Source organism: Cupressus sempervirens, chromosome 1, assembly GCF_028749045.1.
Source record: "Cupressus sempervirens isolate cs-2001-9-10 chromosome 1, ASM2874904v1, whole genome shotgun sequence".
In the NCBI taxonomy this organism is placed as follows: Eukaryota; Viridiplantae; Streptophyta; class Pinopsida; order Cupressales; family Cupressaceae; genus Cupressus; species Cupressus sempervirens.
This window is the reverse complement of record NC_143118.1, coordinates 469,761,341-469,773,995: the sequence shown is the minus strand read 5'-3', so window position 1 is coordinate 469,773,995 and position 12,655 is coordinate 469,761,341.

Sequence of the window (12,655 nt, the reverse complement as noted above, 5' to 3'; positions counted from 1 at the left end):
AACAAGTTACCAAAAATTTTGTTCACAAATCTAGTTTGTCCACCTATCTGAGGGTGAAATGTAGAACTAAACTTCAATTATGTATTTAGCTTCTTCCAAAGTGTCTCTGGCTGAGATAATAGATTTAGGCAAACCATACAATATTACCACTTCCTTGAAGAATAATTTAGCAACATGTAAAGCATAAAATGTTTTCTTGCAATGTATGAAATGAGCCATCTTTGAAAATCTATCAACCACAACAAAGATAGAATCATTACCCCTCTGAGTTCAAGGTAAACCAAGAACAAAGTCCATACTGATACCTTCCCAAGGCTTATCAGGTATAGGAAAAGGTGAATACAATCCCTAATTCTAACTAGTTCCTTTTTTTGTTTAAAAAATTACATAACTTGATACCATTCTCTACACATCCTTATAAATTTGTGGCCAAAAGTATCTCTCTGAAATCAATTTTACTGTCTTATCAATCCCAAAATGTTCAACAAGTCCACCACTATGTTTCTCCTTCATTATGTTTTCTCTCATAGATCCTCTAGGTATACATAACTAAATTCTTTTAAACATCATGTCTTCTTGAATGAAATAATCAACCCATTTATCACTCATTGTTTGTTCTTTACAAGCTTTCCAAGGTTCTACAAAATCAATATCAGTCTCATATAAATTCTTTAAATCATCAAAACCAAGTACCTCAACTCTCATCTCTATCAGCAAATTTCCTCTTTGGCTCAATACATCATCAACTTTATTCAATTGTCCACTTTTATGCTTTAATGAAAATGAAAAACTCTGCAAAAACTCAACCCACTTCATATGTCTTTGATTCAACTTATACTAACTTCCCAAACACTGCAAGGCTTTATGGTCAGTATATAACACAAAATCTTTAGGCATCAAATAATGTCTCCATTTTTTCAAAGCTTGAACAATAGGATATAATTTATGATCATAAACTGAATATTTTCTCTTACCATCATTCAACTTCTCACTAAAGAAAGCTACAGGTCTTCCTTCTTGACTCAAAATAGCTCCAATTCCACTTCCACTAGCATCACATTCAACTTGGAAAACTCTACTAAACTTAGGCAAAATAAGTGTAGGCAATTATGCAATGTTTTGTTTCAATATTTCAAAACTTCTTTGTGCTCCATGTGTCCATTGAAATCCTTTTTATCTCCTCTCATAGTTTCAGTCATAGCATTACAAATAGAACTTAAATTTTTGATAAACTTTCTATAAAAATTTGTCAATCCATGAAATGAGTTTAGCTCTCCAAAATTCTTTGGTATAGGCCAATCAAGAATAACTCTCACCTTTTTAGGGTCCATCTTCAATCCATTAGCTAAAATTACAAAACCAAGGTATACAATTTCTTCCTTCATGAATGAACATTTCTTCAGATTAATCAGCAACTTTTCTTCCTTCAATTTTTGCAATACTTGTCTCATATGCTCAAGATGTTCTTCCTTAATCTTACTAAATATCAAAATGTCATCAAGATATATAATCACAAATTTACTCAAAAAATTCTTCAAAACCTCATTCATCAATCTCATGAAAGTACTAGGTGCATTAGTCAAACCAAAAAGCATAACCAAACATTCATACAATCCTTCATTAGTCCTAAAAGCAATTTTTCATTCATCTCCTTGTCTGATCTAATCTGATGATAACCACTTTTCAAATTAATCTTTGTAAAATACTTTGCCCCACTCAAACTATCCATTATGTCATCCATCCTAGGTAATGGAAATATGTACTTCATTATTATCTTGTTTATAGCTCTAGAATCAATGCACATTCTCCATTCCCCATTCCTTTTAGGCACTAACACAATAGTTACTGCACAAGGACTCAAAATTTCTCTGATAAGATCTCTCTCTATCAATTCTTGCACTTGTCTATTCAACTCAATCTCTCCATTAGGTGTCAATATGTGTGGTACTTTATTAGGAAAACTAGCTCTAGGTATCAAATCCATACAATGATTTATGGTTCTCATAGGAGGAAAACCATCAGGTAGATTATCAGAAATGATGTCATGAAATTCACTTTAAAAAGGTTCAATCTAAGGTGCATGTTCCAATTCATCTTGTTTCTTAGTCTTTTGAGGAATCAAAGCATAGTAAACATTATGTTCTTTCATTTCCTTCGCAAAATTTTTACCCTCTAGCAAACATGCTCTGACTATAGTATAATGACTTTCATCAAACTTTTCCACCAAAAGAAACAATATTTGTTTCTTTCCTTCTATCCAAATAGTATATTGATTCAATCTACCATCATGTAAATCTTTTCTATCATACTACCAAGGTCTACCCAAAAGAATATGACAACAATCCATAGGCATAATACCACACAAGACGTCATCATCATAACTCCCAATTTTAAATTTGATAAGGTATTATTCACTTACAACTAAGTTATGCTTCTTTTGGATCCAAGCAACATGTTATTAAGATGTCTCAATCTCTACAACTAAAATTTGTTAACCATCTCTTTGGATTCCAAATTATTTGAGCTTTCACTATCAATGATTACTTTGCAACAATTTCCAATGATCTTACATTTGGTTTTGAACAAACTTACTCAAAAAATAGGTTCCTCATAAACTTATTCATTCCACAAAATCCTTCTTAACATCATTTTCTCACCATTTTTAGGTTCATTAGGTGTTTCAATAACTTCTTCACAAGCTAGAGTATTTCTTCTATTACCTCCAATCTTCTTTCCAGAGATAGTACATTCAAAGGCCCTATGTCCTTCTTCACCACATTTGTAACAAGTACCTCTAAACAAATATCTCTCTTCTCTTTTTCCACTCTTATTATTATTTATAGTAACCAATATAGCTACCTCTAGAGTAATTACCTCTTTTAACAGGTTCATCTTTCCATACTTTATCTTGCATTGTGCCATCAAATTTTCTACTTTCTCCATAGGTTCTACCTCTACTTCTTTGAAATATGCCACCTCTTCCTCACTAGCATTGATAATGCATCTTTGATAATATTTCTTCAACTTTTAAAGAAAATAAATATGCCTCTTCCACACTATCCATCTTAACATAGTTGATATCATTTTGAATTGATACTCTTAGGCCATTTAGGTATCTAGCCACTTTCTCAACTTCATCATCAACATGTCCAGATATGATATCCATCTCATATAATTCCTCGGTATATTCTTTCACACTCATGTCCTTTTGTCTCAAATTTTTCAATTTTCTCAACAAACTAACCTGGTAGTTTGTTGAGAGAAAATTTTTCTTCATCTTTCCAAGAATCTTCATCCATGTCTTGATCTTTTTTTTTCCTCTCTTTTGTCTTTCAGTTTGCAAATGATCCCACCAAAGAGATGCATGACCTTTTAACTTCATGATTGCAATCTTAACCTTCTTATTATTAGGAGTAACTTCATACTCCAAATACTTTTCCATCTCAAACATCCAATCCAACAATGCATCTGTCTCAAGTCTTTCGTCATAGTGCATAGCTTCAACAATAGGTCTAGAATTAGCTTTAAACAAGACTCTCAAAAGTCTTTCCTCATCTTATTTAGTTCTAGGTATAGGTCCAAGATTAGGTGTTTCCTCTTTATCATCACTAACATCTTCAAGATGTACACCTCTTCTTTGCATTGTCTCTACACCTTCAAGTTTGGTTGCAATCTGTCTCAACATGTCCATTATAGAATTATCAACATTTCCTCTACCATGAACCATCTTGATAGTAGTTCCATGATCCAATCCATAAGAAATAACTCTACTCTGATACCACCTGACAAAGGGTCAGGCAGATTCAAGAGGAATTAATCCAAATTAAACCTATAAGCATCCCCTTCTTAGAGTTACACATGAAAACAACATGCAATTTAAATAAAAAAAAGAGAACAAGAGACTAAATTCTACACAACCATATGGTATAATCAGAAAATAAATCCCAACATGCCCAGCTATAAGGCCTTTTGAGTTATGGCCATATATAAAGAGTTATGAAATCAAGTCCAAACTCACATCCTATCTTCTGCTCAAGGATCTCCCAATGATCTAATTTTCTACTTCCATGCTACAATAATGATTTCCTACATCAATCCAAGCTCTTTATATAGCCAGCTAATTCACAAGTTGGCTAGTCAAGCACTTAATTACATTATAGGTCCTCCTTGGAAGAGTAGACTAAAACCATCAAAAATATGAATGAAACCTAATACCAAGTCAAATTTAGGTCCACACATGATCCAATAACATGGCCTTATCTTTAAAAGATCCCAATTCTTCATACGAATTTGTGCAAGATGAAAACTTCACATGTTTCTAAGAAAATTATCTGAAAATTGATGTCCGAGGAAAATGGCAATACCTCCTAGCTCTGATTGAATTAGAACTCATTCTTCAAACTAAAGGTATTAATTTAGGTCCAATACAACCCCTTAAGTTCACAAAGGATGATTTCTTAAGGATGAGTTCACATCCATCTTGAAAGTCATGCACAGAAACCCCTCGTGAAAATTGGCACAAAATTGATGTATTAGAAAAATTGCCATATCTCCCAAAAAATGATGAATTAGGACTTGTGCCTTTAATTAGAGATATTAATCTAGGACCTGTTCAATCCCTAAATTTTTTGGCTTTTGAATCATTGTGAAAAATTAGTTACATTTCTGGCAACAGGTATGCAAAATACAAAAAATATAGTTCCAACAATAATGCTACTTTACAAATAGAGAAATGTTTTTGGTTGATGCAAGATTGCTCCAAGACCCAAGATGCTCTTGTATCACATATGCATTATGATTATTATTTCAGTATTTTAATTTGAGCTGATGAATATGTTATGATGATTCAATTATGAGATTCATGATGATTAAATAGGTGTGCAGAAATGAGAAAGGATTATTTAAATAAAAGTTTAAATATTTTGATCAATGTGATTATGCGAATTTGGTTTAAATATATAAATGTGATGTTATCAAACTATTGATATTTGAATTGAGTGTGCAAGATAATTAACCATGAAATTAATCAGAGAATTGACCCTAAATTGGTAATTGACCTTATGTGCAAACTGTAAGGCTAAGGTTGAATTCAATAAAGTGATTCGAACCTTGTTGTTAAGTCACTAATACATTTGGCATCGATTTGCGACGGCTAAGTGTCGCCATTGCGATGGAAATGTGTTTCCACTGTGACGGCAGTAGACATCATTGTTTTTTAGTTGCAAATTGTGACGTCTATCCTTAGACGTCGCAATTTTGATGCCTATTCATCGCAATCTCATCATTCTAAACTAGCACAACTCCCGTCGCAATGCATGCAGATCCTGTCGCAATTCTGACATCTTCCCCACACATTGTGATGGGGTGGCATCGGCATCTGCCCACGGGTTCACTGAGGTGAGAGCCTTTCCAGTTCTTCCTTGGACGTCGCACTTGCGACGGTCTTGGAAAATTTTGACGGGGACACGACGGTGCTAGCGGTGCGGTAGCGCTGGTGTCGACGCCGTTGGCTATCACAATGTTTCCAAGTGTGTCGCAATTGCGACACATAGCCAATAATTGCGACAGCGTCGCTAAGCATGTGACGCACATTTCATCGCAATGCGTGGGTGAACATCACAATTGCGACATCCACGGTTAGCAATATGGCAGGGAAACTGTGGCAGCGATGCCAACTACCATCGTCGCCACAGCGGCCCCACAACAAGCATGATGCATCATGGGGCATATGAATTCATATGCCCCCCAGGTGACAAAAAAAATGCATTCTTTCCAAACGACAACAATCTCTTTTAGTGTTGCAGGTGTAAACAAGATATCCCAACAGGTAGAAAATTTGTCAAATGTCAATTTCATTTCAGAAAGTCTAGAAAAGAACACAAGTTTTGGCCAGTCATGCAATAAATCCAGATCATCATCAGATCATGATGCATCATGCTTGTGATGAGGCCACTCGCGTTGCCGCCAGAGTGGCCCCGCTACGCGAGTGGCCTCGTCACAAGAATGATGCATCATGATCTGATGATGATCTGGATTTACTGCATGACTAGCCAGAACTTGTGTTCTTTTCTAGACTTTTTGAAATGAAATTGACATTTGACAAATTTTCTACTTGTTGGGATATCTTGTTTACACCTGCAACACTAAAAGAGATTGCTATCATTTGGAAAGAATGCATGTTTTTTGTCACATACGATGAAAAGGATATTGTGAATTCAAAATGAATTATAAGATTAAAATTACAATTTCAAAACTAAATACAGTGTTCTTATCAAAAGATTGTAGAAAGGGATACCAATAATAAAACTATAAAAAGACATCAAACAGTGGGAGAGAAAGCATCTAAATGTTTATTCTCAAAAGGTACACGTTGAGATAAATCACTATATTCCTCAAAGAGATAGGAGATGGCATACTTTCTCTCTTGGATGCATAGATAATGAAGCACTTTATCAGTTGATGTCTTGAGATAAGGGGAGCGCATCACTATATGTAGAAAAACTTAGAGAAAAGTACCTAGTTAGGTTTATGTATTAGTCTAGTTTTAGATGTACTACTTGTTGAACAGTTTTCACAACATCACCTCATTGCAAATAGTGACCCCCCCTTCTCTTTTTCTGAGGAGCATGGCTAGTTGAGTAGGTTGGCAGCAATCTGGGGTGCAAAAGGCTGTATTTAGATAGAGTATGAAAATTGAGAAAATTTGGCTAACTCTAAAAGGGGGAGTAAAGATAGAAATTGAGCTAAGGAAATGTAAAATTCGTTGAAGTAGTAAATGGAGCTGAGACTCCTCTTTGTTCCTAGCAAATGGAAATGAGACTCCAATTCATTCCTAGCAAATGGAAATGAGACTAGTCTTCATTCCTAGCAAATGAGATTCCTCTTCATTCCTTGAAAATAGAACTGAGACTCTTCTTCGTTCCTAGCAAATGGAGCTAAGAATCTTGTTCATTCCTAGCAAATGGAGATGTAAAGGGAGAAGCGGATAACGCCCGAGATTGATCCTATGGGCCCAAAATTCAATCCCACATGGCTCAAAACTCTTAGTATTAGTAATAATGCCCTACAACTGAGAATGTAAACTTAGGCTTGTGAGCAACATCTAATGCATATAGATAGCCCTTGGGGGTAAAACGTGGGGGCTGGGTCTAATAACACCAAGCCACAATTCCATAAGAATGGGGCTTAAAATTGGGCACTATGGTTGGTGAATGGGCTTGAGAAGGCCTAAAACATAATAATCAGGGCCTGGCAATGAAATGTTGTGACCTTAAAAGCCTGCTTAAGCCAAGATTCGAGTTTAATAAGCTCCAAATGGCCTTGAACTTTGTAATCTAAAAGTAATTACAACTCAGATCTGCCCTTTACTGCAGAAGGCCAGATCTAAATCTAATAACAGTGGATTTTAAATTTGCATCTTGTGCAAAGTGTAGCCCTATATGAAGTATGGGGGTGATCTAAGGCCTTACTATAAGAACAAATAATTGAACGTATGCCAGATCTAGGCCCAATTTCAAGGTGGATAAAGCCCTAAGACAGTGGGTTTATACTTGAAATGAATTGAAACTTGCCCCTATTTGAGGTGTGTGGATGTAGGGCTTTTAATTAAGACCCATGTATAACACGTGTGGCCTAATATAGGCCCAAATTATGACTAGATCAGAGAGTTCAATCAGCTAAGCCCTATCCTAGATAAAATGTATGGGCTGAGAGCATCAAAATGTGTTTGTAATTTGAAATGGGGCCTGCCCTATGGCTAACTTAGGGTGAATTAAGCCCAGATCTGTGCTCAAAGACCAATGAAATGAACCCTTTTTCCCAGAATGTAACATCAGTTGGCTAAATTAGGCCCTAAAGATGTAGCATCTGGCCTTAAGGATTTAAATTTAAGTCACTTAAGCCCTAGTTCAATCCAAACAGCTGGATCTTGGGCATTAAACTTGAGTAGGGGTATGGAGGATTAATTGAATTAAATACATGCAAATCTAGGCCCAAAAGTCAATGGCAGTGCTTGCTATCACTGTCTTACCTTAACCTTTGTGAATCGAGGCATTAAATTTAATATCTTTTATCAAGTTCTACCCGATGCACAATCTTGAATTTCAGATTTCAAAGGGAAATGGATTAAATGCCATGTCTCTCACCCTCAAAACTCGAGGCAATCTTCATTTAATGAAAATTTGCAAGCATTTAAGATTAAGTTGCACTGATAATTGCCCCATATACCAAGACACTTGCTATGAAGGCAGGGCAGTAGGGCTCTATTTTGAAGATCTCTTGACTGCAATTGCAAGACAAGGGCAGAAATTTTGAACTTTCAAAGGCAGATTTGAAAAAAGTTGTTTCATTTTATTAAGACTATTGAGAGTAGCAGAGGTTTGATCCATCATTATGACCTATGTTTGCAAATTAAGACTATTTTGGTGCTTGTATCAATCATGATAATCCATCCTCAAGCTGGTATTGTCAAGAAGATTATATCCCAAATCAATTAAAATTAAATAGGCTTTGACTTTAGACTAACACCATTGTCAAATTCTGATTTTAGATTACAATGAGGCCTTCACCAGTAAATTAAATCTGATTACAGGTCTAATATCAACCTTTTCTGAAGACCTTAGTTTCGAATTAGAGGGGCCACTTCTTAACAATCCAAATTTGATCACAGGCATTAGACTCAAGGAGATAGCTTGATCCTAGCCTGCCATCGCAGTTTTAGCTCCACTCATTGAGGTTTATTTTAATCATCAGAGTTGTATATCAGGCCATATTTTCAAACCTAATCGCATCATTTGGCTAAATGTAGTTAACAGACTAGACTAAAAACTGAGCTGAGAAAAAACAAAAAGGAAAAGACTAAGCTAAGACACAACAAAACCCAACCTGGAAAAAAATCATAACTGATAAAGCTTCAAATCCTGTCCATTGTAAGATAGGTATTTCGGTTCCATCCAAATAGCTTAGTCTGAAAGAATTAGCTCCAAACAATTTGCTAATCTCAAAAGGGCCCTTCTAGAGTGATTTGAAGTTCTCGTGTGCTCCTTTAGGTTCACTCCTTTTGTTCCATAATAACACCTTATCATCTTCCATGAACTTTCGAGGTCTCCCCTTACCATCAAAGATCATCTAAACTCATGCTTTGTAAGTGCTTGTGTGATCTACTACCCTTTCTCTTTCCTCTTCTATCTTCGTCAGGTAACAAATTTGCTTTTGTAAAGCATTTTGGAGAACTCCATCCTCAATATTTTTTTGGAATTTGGTAGTTGCTAGTTCAAGAGGAATGGATAACTGAGACTTGATGCCATACACCTGCTCAAAAGGACTCATTTTAATCACCCTTTTAGGAGTTGTTCGATCTGCCCATAATGCTTCAAAAAGCCTTTTGAACCAGTCCTTTGCATTTTCACTCACTAGCCCTTTCATAATAGAGACCAGATTCTTATTTGAAGACTCAACCTGACCATTTCCTTGTGGAAAGTTATTGGATGAATGGGAGAGACAGATTCCATTGTCATAACAGAAAAGTTGCAATTTTCTTGAAGAAAAACTCTGAGCATTATCTGTTATCATCTTTTTTGGTACCCCGAACCTAACTAAGATATTGTCCATCAAAAGCTTGCTTACCACCTTGGAACTAGTTTTCTTTATAGGTGTCGCTTCAACCCATTTAGTAAAATATTCAGTGGCGGCCAAGATGTGGGTATGACCCACACTAGAGGTTGGGTTGAGGGGTCCTATGAAGTCCAGGCCCCATTGTTTGAAAGGCTCTTTTATAATTACAGGCCTTAATGGAAGAGTTGCTAACTTAGGTTTACCAAAAAATAGCGTGCACTTTTCAATCCTACCAACCCACTTATAACCATTTGATAACATGCCAGGCCAAGAATACCCATTTCTCAATATTTTAAAAGTTGTGACTATAGATGAAAAGTGCCCACCACAGGCCTTATCGTGAAAAAAAGTGGAGGAGTTTTTCTTGTTGATCCTTATCTACAAACCTTAGAAACATGTCATCCAAACCTCTGTTATAGAGAACATCATTAGCGATCACATATTTGGCTGATTTTAACTTTAAATTCCTTCATGCTTTACTAGTGAGATATTGAGGGTACTCTTCATACGTAAGGTAATAGGCGATATGTGAAAATCAATTGTCCTTCAGACTCACTAGTAGTGCCAATGATTATGTTTCAGCAACTTCTTTATTCTCCACCATTAGTTTACACAAGCCTTGTCCTTTCACCAACTTTGTTGATCTAATCTCCAAATCAAACTCTTGAACCTTTGACACCCAAGTTGCTCTATTTTTCACAGCTGAGTAAGGATACTTTTCACAACTATATTCAGAACAAAGATTGTAGAATGAGAGAATGTAATATGTAATATCAAAAGTGCTTCACTACTTTTACTACTGAAAAGGCTTGTTTCTCCATGAGAGAATACTTCAACTCATGCTTCTTTAACAACACACTCATAAAAGAAATTGGGACTTCAACATCTTTTGTGTCATTCTACAATAGAATGGTAGAAATGATATGCTCACTAGCATAGAAATGAATAACAAAATCTTTCTGATAATCAGGATGAGCTAAAACCAGGGTATTTGCAACGACAAATTTTACCTCATCGAAGGCCTTCCTAGCTTCATCACTCCATTTAAAAATTAGCTTTTCACTAAGCAAATTTGCAATAGGTCTGGTGGTTTCAAAAAAATTTGGTACAAATCTTCTTAAAAAATTAATTTAGCTGGAAAAGGACCAAATGTCGCCGTAGTTAGAAGGGAGGCAAAGTTGTTAGATTGCCTGAACTCGTTCGAGATCTATTCTAATTCTATCTTTTGACCTGAGATGACCTAGAAGTTTTCCCTCAGTGACGCAAAATACTAATTTATTTGGATTGAGGGACACATCATGCTCTTTGCACCTTTGAGGAACCAACTTCAAATCATGCAAATGCTTTTTCCTCTGCCATAGCGGCCCCGCCGCAAGCATGATGCATCATGATCTGCTGATGATCTAGATTTACTGCATGACTGGCCAGAACTTGTGTTCTTTTCTAGACTTTTTGAAATGAAATTGACATTTGACAAATTTTCTACCTGTTGGGATATCTTGTTTACACCTGCAACACTAAAAGAGATTGTTGTCGTTTGGAAAGAATGCATGTTTTCTGTCACCTGGGGGGCATATGAATCTTGTAAGTGGCTTTCCTTTGGATGTCCAATGTTCAATGACACCCTTTTCTTTAGTTTAGAGCCATTATACTGAGATTCAGACCCACTTGCTATTTGAATGCTAGTTTTCTTATCTCGTATATAGAATAGCATGTAAGCTTTCTAGGAAAGCACACTTTTCTCACTGACTGAATAGACCTAGAGTACAAAATGTCATAAGAATAACTTCAATCAGTCTAAGCAACTTCAGTATAATTAGTGTTACCATATAAAGAAAAGGTTCTACATAAAATTGTAGTTCTTTTGCGTATCCTGTTATACACAAATTATAATGAGCTTGCTCCACAAAATTAAACATGTCTTCACAACTGTAGCAAAAGTATACCCGATTATCATCTAAAGCATGCCAGATGCCTGTGGATGAACGAATAAAGCAGAAATAATGACCAGAATGTGTGCTCCCACCATCATGAACAAGAACACCATAATAAATCATTTTCTAACATCTTTTTACCCATTGTGTACCCATTGCACATCAATGTAGTATTGCTAGTTTTTTATTCATGTTATGCATGGCAAAAGCATATAGTAAGGGTCACATCAAAGTTTTCATTGGTAAGGAGAAACCCAACAAATTACCCACCATATTACATGGGCCTAAGGAAAGCTTTATGCTTGACCAAAGGCAAGGCACCTATAGCTAAAAATCAGGATGATCAAACTAGAGTGAACAATGACTTTACAGAAAACACTTTGAAAACTTGTTAAGAAAATCTATCAACCTGCAATAAGATTGTATTAAAACTAGAATTATACAGATCCATAGTATTAAAACTTAAAATACCTGTCAGTATTAGGTGTTCAAAAAAGCACACGTCGGACACCTCTTGGAATGTTCAGGGCCTCCATAACCTTTGCTACAATAAGAAAGAAATCCAAATAATATTAAATCTTTGCTGAAACTCCAATTCACAAGGATGTATAGTTATGTTCTAATAATCAAATACTAATAGTAAAAAACACAAAGCTAAAATGGATATGTCGCTAGTTTTTCTCCATTCATTCATAAAACAAGCTTGATACTAAAATGTAAGTGTTTTCTCTTTAAGTTATATCATGCTGGTCACAAATACTAATCATAGATTAGTTATCCAAAAGGGTGCAATAATGACAGAGGAGCCAAATACTAAAAGATGCAATGAAGAGTTGCAATTCTTCAAATGATATTAAAAAGGCATCAATAACCAGTCCAAGGACATTATTCAGACAAAAGATTACTTTATATTCTATACAGACATAAGTGGTAGTAATCCACTAGACATCAGAAAGCCAGATCCCATGAGTACAATGATTAAGATCAGGAATAGTGACATATATATCACATAAGTAACAAGATTTACATCAGAAATTGCAACAGTACAGATCACCCATCATTGGGTCATCACCATTACAAAGATATTATATTAGACAGAGATCAAATAA